The 10,774-nt window shown below is 31.1% G+C and overlaps 1 pseudogene; it reads left to right on the plus strand.

Annotated features, from left to right (window-relative positions):
- The first annotated feature begins 6,710 nt into the window (after nucleotides 1-6,710).
- Nucleotides 6,711-8,529, plus strand: LOC107492308 (DELLA protein RGL1-like; annotated as a pseudogene).
- Nucleotides 8,530-10,774: the final 2,245 nt, after the last annotated feature.

The raw sequence follows: 10,774 nt of genomic DNA on the forward strand, positions 1-10,774 counted from the left end.
ACACACAAAGTCTTGTTGGCAATAGGTAGCAATTAACTAATACTGTAATGAATTATACCAACAACAAAAAGCCTAATACTCTAATGATCGTCCAAAATAAAAATAACCAATATTTTATTAGTATAATGTGGCAAAGATTTTAGTTAAAATGACAAATTATGATGGCTCATCTCATAATATGCTGCATCCATATTTGAAACTTGACGAAGGCCAAATAATAGATGGAAACTCTTAAGTTTTATGTGTAATTGTATAGTGTGAGTAAATTTGTGATGTTGTAATATCTATAATTAGAAGTTATTTAAAAAAATCAATTTATACTAGTATAAATATTTAATAATTATGTTAAATATATATATATATATATATATTAAAATCAATAATTAGTATAGAATNNAAAACAAGTTAAATTATATTTGTATTTATATACAAATATATGATGACTGTTTTTAGTAATTAATTTTTGTGTGTAAATAATATTTTTTATTTTTAAAATGTAATCAATCTTCTTTACCCACAGGTGTATAGTTTCCTAAGACAGCACAGCAAAATCTTGTTTCAATTTTTTTTGGTGTCCAATCTTGTTTCAATATTAATAATGCAATGTTTTAGGTGTTTTAAGAATAAATAAGTGTTTTTGTTCTACTTTATTCATATTGTGATACATCAGTAATACTAGAGAAAAAGAGAGTTTGTTTAAAAAATATAAGCTTTTTAAACTTTTAAATTTAATTTTAAATAATAAAAAAGAGCCACAATACAAATATCCTAAACATAAATAAAATAAACCGAAAATTCTCATGAATACCTAAATTTTCATAATAAACCATCAATCATAGAATATTCCCGTAATTTATTTGCTGATACACTGACAAAAATATGTTTCAAAAAAAGAAAAAAATGTAGATAAGATCTAATTGATTTTGACATTTTGGTTGCTTCCCTGTTTCATTGGATGCAGTCGTCAGTCAAACGCTCATCCTTAATTTATCCCTCCATCGTTCTCTTGTATTGAATTTAAAATTATACAAATCCTCCCGGTGTAGGTATTATGCATTGTTTGGATCTTGACCATTTTTACAATAAAGACAAATTTATAGCAGACCACGATAAATTAAAAATGCTTTGTCGTGTAATCGACTAATCGTTAAAATTGATCATCACATTATTATAGGATAAAGTATAGTAATTTACTTAAGCAAAAGTGTCACTTTATTTCATTTTTTGATGATAAGAATATAAATTATAAAACCAGTATATAGAAAATAATTGTTAAGTTTTAGACTCCTTTTATGTATAGGAAAAATGCTTAAATATTAATTAGGGACGGAAATAAGTATTGGAGAAGGGGCAATGGCCCCTCAAATTAAAAATTTTAATGTATAAAGGTTATTAATTTTTATATTAATCTTTTTTTAATTTTATTTTTTTTTAAAATTATATTTTTATGTTGGTTCTCTTTTAAGAATTATTTTAGTTCCGCTCCTGATATTAATATTTAAGTTCATGATTGCTTTTTTTTAAGAGTGAAATGAGAAGTTGAGTTAAGATTGATTGAGAAAAGTTTCTTTTAAAAGAGAATATAAAAAATATTAAAAAAAAGAAAAGAGAAAGCTATTTTTGTACATATACAAAATTATTTCTGTAAATTGGTTATTGCAGTCTGCAGATTCGTTAACTGTTAGATCGAGTTTAAATTTGGACAATGTGTTTTAGACACCTAGTTTTTTATTTTTACCGTTCCAATCTTTAATACTAGGTTTGTAGTTGGAGATATTAGTCACGTAACAGCAACTCTACTTTGTGGTATTTTTATCTTCTTGGTTCTTATTCTGTAAGGTTTAATGCTTTGGTTATTTGGCTTATTCTATGCATATTTTGTGCAATAATTTGTGACTTTCTTGTACCGTATTTTGATCATAATGAAGTGATTTTTCTGTTCTTGGTAACTCGTGATTTTTACTTCTCACATTAAAGAGAATTTTCACGTTAAAAATTTTAGTATGTTCTGTTGGGAATAAGTAGTATAACCACAATCCAATCAATCATGTGTCAAATAATTTGTTATTGTTATTATATTAAAATGTTAATATAATAAGATCCTTAATTAAATTTAGAGATTTATCATTGTGATAGTGATCATAATATTGAGAGATGAATCTTTTATAATTTAATTTAAACTGACTCACTTTGAGAATTCCTAATGGTTATAATTACCGCATATTTGTCAATAGGATATTCTCAAGATGAACATAGTAGTAGAGTTTTCTTTGACCTGCAACTGTCATAGTAATTAACAATGTATTTATTATACTTTGATTCCGGACACCTAATACCCTAGGGTGCTAGTTGAATGGATATTGTGTATGATTTAAATACTTGTAGAATTAATAATTGGTGGATACTACCATGAAGATTTTACTATTGTTTTCATATGAAGATGTTTTTTTTTATCATTAGATAGTGAAATGTATGGTTTAATTTTGATGTGTTACAAAAGTGTTTTTTTTTTAAAGTGTGGCTAAACAAACAAAGTACACTTTTAACACAAGAATCTTCATAAAAAAGATGTTTTTAACATCTTCATTTGAGTAGTTGCCTTAATAATTAGTCAATAAGGAATCTGTCAACTCTTGGTAAAGAGTTTGAGCTCTATGATTATAATGACTGAGATGAATAAAACCTTGGCCAAGGGAATTGAATGAATGAAGAAATGAGTTTCTTAAGTCATTCACAATTCATTATAATAATGGTAACAAGTTAGAATTTGACAGTAAATCATACTCTAAGGTTAACCAAGAGCTAGAAAGATAGAAGGAATTATACTTTGTTCTTCTAAGGTTCTTAGTAAAAATATATTATTTCATACTATCGGATCGTTCAGGAGTGTTGCTAGACGCCAACCTTGATTAGTAAATTTAGTGTGACTAATTTACTACCCGCTTAGTATTGAACCTATGAAGTCACACACTAACGAGTGTTCTAATCTTTGTTGTAGAAATATTTAATTATTATTTTGATTTGATCAAATAAATAATTATGTTAATTCAAATGGAATATTATTGTGATTTTTGCTAGCACTAAGAATATAATAAAAATATGATAATTGAGAATATTAAATGAGATTTGAGAATAATTAGTTATTCTATTTCTAAAATTGAATTATAAATTTGGATGAGATCCAATAAATTGATTATGTTTTAAATTGTTATGATATGATTAATAAAATTTGAAGGATTCAGATTTGAAATTTCAAGATATGATTTAAATTTGAATTAAGATTCAAATTTAAAATCAGTAACAAATCTTATACTATATATATGTATGCCAAGAGTAGAGGAATGTGACGAGAATAAGAGAGAATAAAACACTAGGGTTGGGTTTTATTCCTTTACTTCTACGCACATAAATGTATGTGAGCCTAATTCTTGTAGAAGAATTTTATGGTGTGCAAAAAGTTGCAAAGAGGTTCTCAATTTAGATCAGATATCCATTGGTCAAAGCGTTGATAGCAAAGGTTGGTCTCGGTGTGGATACGCATAGCGCCTTCGTACCATCGAAGGAGAAAAAGATTTTTTTTTACTAGCGTACTCAGGTATTTATATCTAATCTACTATATATTTATTATTGGAATAAAGTTTAAACACAAAAATAGATCTTTAAGATTACCTTCTTTTCTTCCGTTGCGTGTTATGAACACATGGTAATCCTTTATGTTCTTTTTTCTATTTCTGATTTTTACGTGCATTTTTTACTACTATTGGTGTGTTAATTTGCTACTGCCATTTATTTATGAGTAGATATTATTGCTCATTTAATTCTTACAAAAAAACTTGTGTGTTTTATTCCTATCATTTGACATCAGAATTCAGTTTTAAACATTTGGTTATAACTTAGTTGAAAGATAAAAAAAAATAATTCTACTAGATAGGATGATAAATTTGAATGGCATTAATTTTCATCTATGGAATGACAGAATAAAATATTTGTTATTTGTCAAAAATTTATATTTACCTATATTTACTATACATAAGCCAGAGTCTAAAACATAAGAAGAATGAGAGTTTGAAGTTTGAACATCAACAAGTTTGTGATTTTATTAGGCAATGGATGGATGATAATATTTATAATCAAATTGCTAATGAAACGCATATTCGAGTTTTGTGGAATCAAATTGAATCCTTATATGCTTTTAAGTCCGACAATAATAAATTATACTTATTGGGTATGTTGATGAATTTGAGATAGAAAGACAAATTGTTGGTATTAGATTACTTAAATGAATTTTAAGGAGTTTTTGATTAGTTGTTAAGTATGAGAATCAAGTTTAAAGATAATGTTCATAAATTGTGGTTGCTAAATACTCTACCAAATTTTTGAAAGACATTTCATATATCTCTTATTAATTCTGTTCTGAATAGTAAAGTGACCATACAACTTGTTAAAGGGTATCATTTTAAATGAAGAGATGAGAAAGAAGACGCATAATTCTTCATCACACTTTGAAATGCTACTCACTGAAAATACGAAAAAAAATCAGAGCAGAGATAAAAAAAGTAGAAGTAAAAACAGGAGTAAATCGAAGTCAAGATATAAAAATATTGAGTGTCATTAATGTCATAAAATGGGCCACGTCCAAAAATATTTTTTTCTTTAAAAAAAGGAGAACAAAAATAAGTAAGAAAAGAAGGATGATGGTGGATTGGTGGTAATGATAATATATCTTCTATTTCAAATAATCTTCTTATTGTTGATATTGTTGATTATGAGTATAAGATCAATCTTATTTATGATGATGAGTTCAACCGGACAACTAATAATGGTGCTTTAATACATATTTATTAAAAAAGGAGTTCTTCATTTCTTATACTCCAAATAATTTTGAAGTACTTAAGAAGGGTAACGATGGTTTGGCTACGGTGATTGATATAGGAGATATTTGTTTTGAGACTAATATAGGAATGTGATTGCAACTCAAAGATGTTAAACATGTTCTATATATTTGTTTGAATTTGGTTTCAATTAAAAGAATTGATAATGAAGATTTTGTAAATACTTTTAATTTTGGACAAAGAGAGGTATGTATTGTTTTGTAATAGTCAAAGTGTTATACATCTAGAAAAAAATTATATTTTTTATTATCGATCCAAACATATTGATGTGAAATATTACTGGATACATGATGTTTTGGATATTGAGTTGGTGAAACTTGAAAACGTTCACACTGATGAGTATAGTTCTGATATGATGACCAAGGCAATTACCAAGGTGGAAGTTTGAAACTTGTTGTTTAATTGTCAGATTGACAATTACCTCCACATAGTCGTAAGGAGAAGAGATTTATTGGATTTTGTGATCTTTTTCTAAGTGGAGAAAAGACCCAAATGTTAGTGTCCAAATCTATGGTTGCTCTTTGTTGAGAGTAAAGTGATTGAGGTTGAGTTAGAGTTGATTGAGAGAGGTCTCATCTAAAATAGAATAGAAAAATACTAGAAAAGAGAAGAGAGAAAGTCATTTTCGCACATACACAAAATTATCGTTATAAATTAGCCACTGCATATTCATCAATCATTTGAATGAACTCAAATTTAGATAGTGTGTTTTAGATATCTAATTCTTTGTTTTTACCGTCTAGATCTTCAATGCGAGATCTGTAGTTAGGAATATTAGTCACACAATAACAATTGTGTTTTGTAGTATTTTTATCTTAGTTGTTGTTTTCTAAATTTTAATACTTAAATTGTTTGGTTTTATGTATGTACATTTTGTACAATGACTTATGACTTTCTGATATCTTATTTTAATCATTTGGTAACTCATAATATTTACTTTTTACATTGAAAAGATTTTTTATATTAAAAAATTTATTTAAGTTATTATCTCTATTCTAATTTTTTTGGTTACATTTTTCTGCTGTTATTGGTATATTAATTTGCTACCATCATTTATTTATGAGTAGGTGTTATTATTTTTCTAATTCTTATAAATAAAAAATTATGTTTTATTTTTGTCAATAAATTATCTATATCTTTTGAAAAACATTCATATCCATATTCAACTTGTACACATTGTAGGAAAAAAAAGGATTGACACATTGATTTTTCTCTCTGTATTATTTGTGTTGGTTTTTAAAATGTATAGGAGCAGACAACATATTTTTTATCTTTTGGTGAGATCACTCTAATTAATAAATGATTGGTTTCTTTAAAAAATTGCTGGCTTCGGACTGCAATGTATAGAAACATCGAGAACATCACCTTCAAAGTTGCGTCATGCCTTACATGCATGTTCCCCATAGTGATTTGCAATATTTATATATTTGAGAAATGGTATATTTGTTTTTATGTAGAATTTTTCCTTTTAGTATTAAAAATATAAATTTAATTTTGATAATATATATAATTAAAATAAAAAAATACTATTTGTACACTAAAATCAGCTACCAATGTATTTATATATAAATACATGTATAATTTAATTTATTTTCAATATATATTTATATTTTAATATATATTTTATACTGATGGTTGACTTTAATCGCTGATTTTGGTATACATGTAGCATAATCCTTAAAATAATAAAAAACATAAAATAATGTAAATATCAGTTCTCTCTTGTATTTTTCGATGGTAACTTTGTGTTAGCATGCTCATTATTTATGAGCTTCGCTTAAATTAAATATTAGTTTTTTCTACTTAGGATCATGATAGAGCAAACATAATAGTAACACTCTCCTCGATGTTTATCAACCTAAGAACATTGTCCTGAGTGTAAATTGCTCAGCTCTCTCTTCTTTTCGTATTCGTTTGCGACGTGACATGGGGATTGGGCCTCTTTCCTCCACACCATTCAATTTCAGTGGATTCCAAGGCGGTTATGATTCTGTTAATATCCATGAAGAGAAGTTTGTGTTACAAGAGAAGCAAGGTTTCTCAGCAGTAATGGAATTAGGTAGAGGAGATAATCTGTTCAAACATCAGCAGCATCATCAACGCAAGCATGACCATGATGATGAAGATATCAAAGTTGGTGACATGATCCTACAAGATGTCATCAATTTTGACCCTGATTATGATAGTCTCCAACCAACTTCACAAGAGTTTCAAGAAACAATAGAATTCAAGAATATTCATCAGGCACCGTCGTCTTTGACAATAGCATCATTGGAGCTCTTGAGAAACTATGGAAGCAAGTTCAAGAAGCTAACCGGGGAAAACATAAGCGACAACTTCAGCAGCGACAACATCGAGAATAGTACTTGTTCGGAGAATCAAAGATTGTCAACTGAAGAAATCATGAGAGTTGCAGGGGCAAGGTATGTGCATTACTCTGCACACTGGAACGATGATTTCTGCATCCCCATGCACCCTTATGGATTGGATGTTCGAAACTTGTCGGAAGAAGAGAACAGAGATGTGGAGCTTGCTCAGTTTCTTCTTGCAGCTGCAGAGAGAGTAGGGTGCCGGCAATTCGAACGTGCCAGCCGCTTACTCCTCCATTGTCAATGGAATTCAGATGTCATCGCAAACGCTGCTCAGAGAGTTATCTTTCACTTCGCCGAAGCGCTTCGCCAAAGGATCAACAAAGAAACCGGAAGGGTAATGGAAGTTGTAATGTCATCATACTATGATACTCAGAATCAGAATCAGAATCAGAATCAGAATAAGAATGAAGAAACTGAAATGATTCGAAAGATGAGTGTGAATGAGTCTCTTAAGTGCCATCAGAAACTGCCTTTCAATCAAGTAATGCAATTCCCTGGTGTACAAGCTATGGTGGAGAATCTTGCTTTGTGTGGAGTCTTTTAAGGTAACCGCCATTGGAACTTGCGCAGAGAAGAAGAAAATAGAAGGTACAGGACAAAGGTTAACGAGTTTTGCCGAGTCACTGAACCTGCCGTTTTCATATAAGGCGATTATCGTGACAGATTTGGCAGAAATCAAGTTGGATGATTTCGACGTGGACGACGATGAAGGCGTTGCTGTGTACTCTGCGTATTTTCTTAGGACTCTGGTTTCAAGGCCTAATTGCTTGGAAAATTTGATGCTGGTTATAAGGAATATAAAACCGTCAATTATGATAGTGCTGGAGATAGACTCAAATCATAACTCGCCTTCTTTTGTGAACCGATTCATCGATGCGTTGTTCTACTTTTCAGCATTCATGGATTGTCTTGAAACGTGCCTGAAAGAAGATAGCGAGTGCAGAATGGCGGTGGAAGCAGTGTGTGCCGCGGGGATAAGAAACATTGTCGCTGCTGAAGGCAAAGAAAGGACAGTTAGGAATGTGAAGTTAGATGTTTGGAGAAGGTTCTTCGCGAGGTATAAAATGGTGGAAACAGGGTTCAGTGAATCGTCGCTTTACCAAGCTAACTTGGTTGCTAAGGAGTTTACTTTTGGTAAGTTCTGCAGCGTCGACAAAAATGGTAAGAGTCTAATTGTTTCATGGAAGGGAGCTCCAATGCATTCACTCTCAGCTTGGAAGTTTGTATGATCAAAATAATTGGAAAACTTACAATAAAAACTAACACGTGCTTGTCTTTGAGCAAAATAGTCATATAATTCTTCTTAACTATTAACTTTATTTGAAGACATTTGCAGCTGAGTTTCTATCGATTTAATTTTGATTACAGATATTAACTTTTTTTTTCACGTATAAATTACATATCGGTCCGATATCACCTTTATATCAATAATCATCTAGTTGAGCAATTAAACAACACTCAATGCACTAGTAATGTGCATGTTCCTTCAAATTCACGTCCATGGTTTGTTCAATTTTTGTATTGTGTGGACTTCTTTACTTCTATGGCATGCTAGTCCCAATTTTGTCCTCTTGAATTTTGATCTTAAAGTTTCATATCTCATACTAATTATAAGCATTTATGTTGATTCAATTCTTTTATATATGAGGAACTAAACTAATTTTTTTTAATTAAAAGGTATTAGATCCTAAATAAGAGAATGAATGAGAAGAACAGAAGTGAGAAAGCATAGAAAGAAGAACTGAATTAGTTATGATTGTGATTTAACAGTTATAGAGTTGTTATTACACTTATATTTATAGTAGATGAGTTTGGTAACTACTAATTATTATTAGCTTAACTAATCTCTAACTACTTAACAATCTCAAAGGACCGTATAACATCTCAGCACTACTTACTCCTATCACCACCTCAAACTTAGGATCTAATAATCAGTAATCCTGAATTTGCTGCGAAAACTATTGAAGTATTGAACAATTTGGAGGACACGATCTTTGTAAAGATGTCTGTCATTTGAACACTTTTTTGGAACGTGTTTGATGATGATGCCCCGTTTGACTACATAATCTCGAACAAAACTCAAATTCATAGCAAAATGCTTGGATTTTGAATGAAAAATTGGGTTGGCAGCAAGCTGCACGGCTCTAAGATTGTCACAGTAGAGAAGAGGAAGACTTGGAAGAGGTGTTCGTAGCTCATTCAAGATATTCTTGAGCCATGTTGTTTCAGGATTAGTGTAGTAATCTCCCAATACTCTGCCTCGGTTCTAGACCAAAATACAACATGTTGTTTCCTGGAGGACCACACCACTAAATTAGCCCCATAGAACACACAGTAGCTGTTTGTAGACATACGGTCATCTGGATCACTTCTCCAGTCGCTGTTAGTATAACCAATCACTCTAGTATCCTGCAATGGAGATATGTGTAAACCATAGGATGCAGTCACACTTAGGTACCTCAAAACCCGCTTGATCATCTTCCTATGTGAATCAAGAGGTTCGTCGCTACGTGAACTGGCATACTTGATTCACCACATAGGCTATCTCGAGTCGAGTCACAATGATGTATTGAAGACTACCAACAACTATTCGATAGAGACTCGAGTCAGAAAAGGGAGAGTTATCCCTGCGGGACAGTTTAGTGTCAGAAGCTATAGGCGTAGCATAGCCTTTACAATCACTCATCTTGGCCTTTTTGAGTACCTGTTGAATATATTTAGCTTGATTGAGCTAAATGCCACCTGAGTTATTAGAGGTAACCTGAATACCAAGGAAGTAGTGAAGGTTCCCATGTCTTTAAGAGCAAATTTGGAGTGCAATTGCTTGATGAAGTTGTCAATTAGAGTAGAGGAGCTGTTGATCATTGATTATATCGTCGACATATATAAGAGCAAACGTGCTTTCACAGCCATCAAATCTGGTAAAGATAGACACGTCAAATTTCGTAGCTTGAAACCCACTGGAACGAAAAGCGCTAGCCAACTTGAGATACCAAGTTCTTGGGGCTTGCTTGAACCCATAGAGCGATTCGCTGAGTTTACAAACAATGGAATTGTCCCCAGTCTCCCACATTTTCGACTGAACCATATAAACCTCCTTTTCGAGATCATCATTGAAAAAGACATTATTTACATCCAATTGACGAATTTGCCAACCATTCGAGACTGCAATAGAGAGAACTATTCTGATTGATGTCGATTTAATAACGGGACTGAATGTTTCTTTAAAATCACGGCCAGATTGTTGGTGAAAACCTTGAGCCACAAGGCGGGCCTTATACTTTTGAAGTGAGGCATCGGCATTGTACTTTGCTCGAAAGACCCACTTGCTTCCAATTGCATGCTTATTGGGTGGCAGTTGGACCAAACTCCAAGTATTATTTATCATCCATAACTTGCTTCCAATGAGGAATAGCTACTGCTTGCTTAATAATTTTTTGTTCAAGTGATGCATTGAACAATTTGGGTTTAAAAATCCCTACTTTGGACTGGGTGATCATGGTATGAGTG

The sequence above is a fragment of the Arachis duranensis genome, chromosome 6, assembly GCF_000817695.3.
Source record: "Arachis duranensis cultivar V14167 chromosome 6, aradu.V14167.gnm2.J7QH, whole genome shotgun sequence".
In the NCBI taxonomy this organism is placed as follows: domain Eukaryota; kingdom Viridiplantae; phylum Streptophyta; class Magnoliopsida; order Fabales; family Fabaceae; genus Arachis; species Arachis duranensis.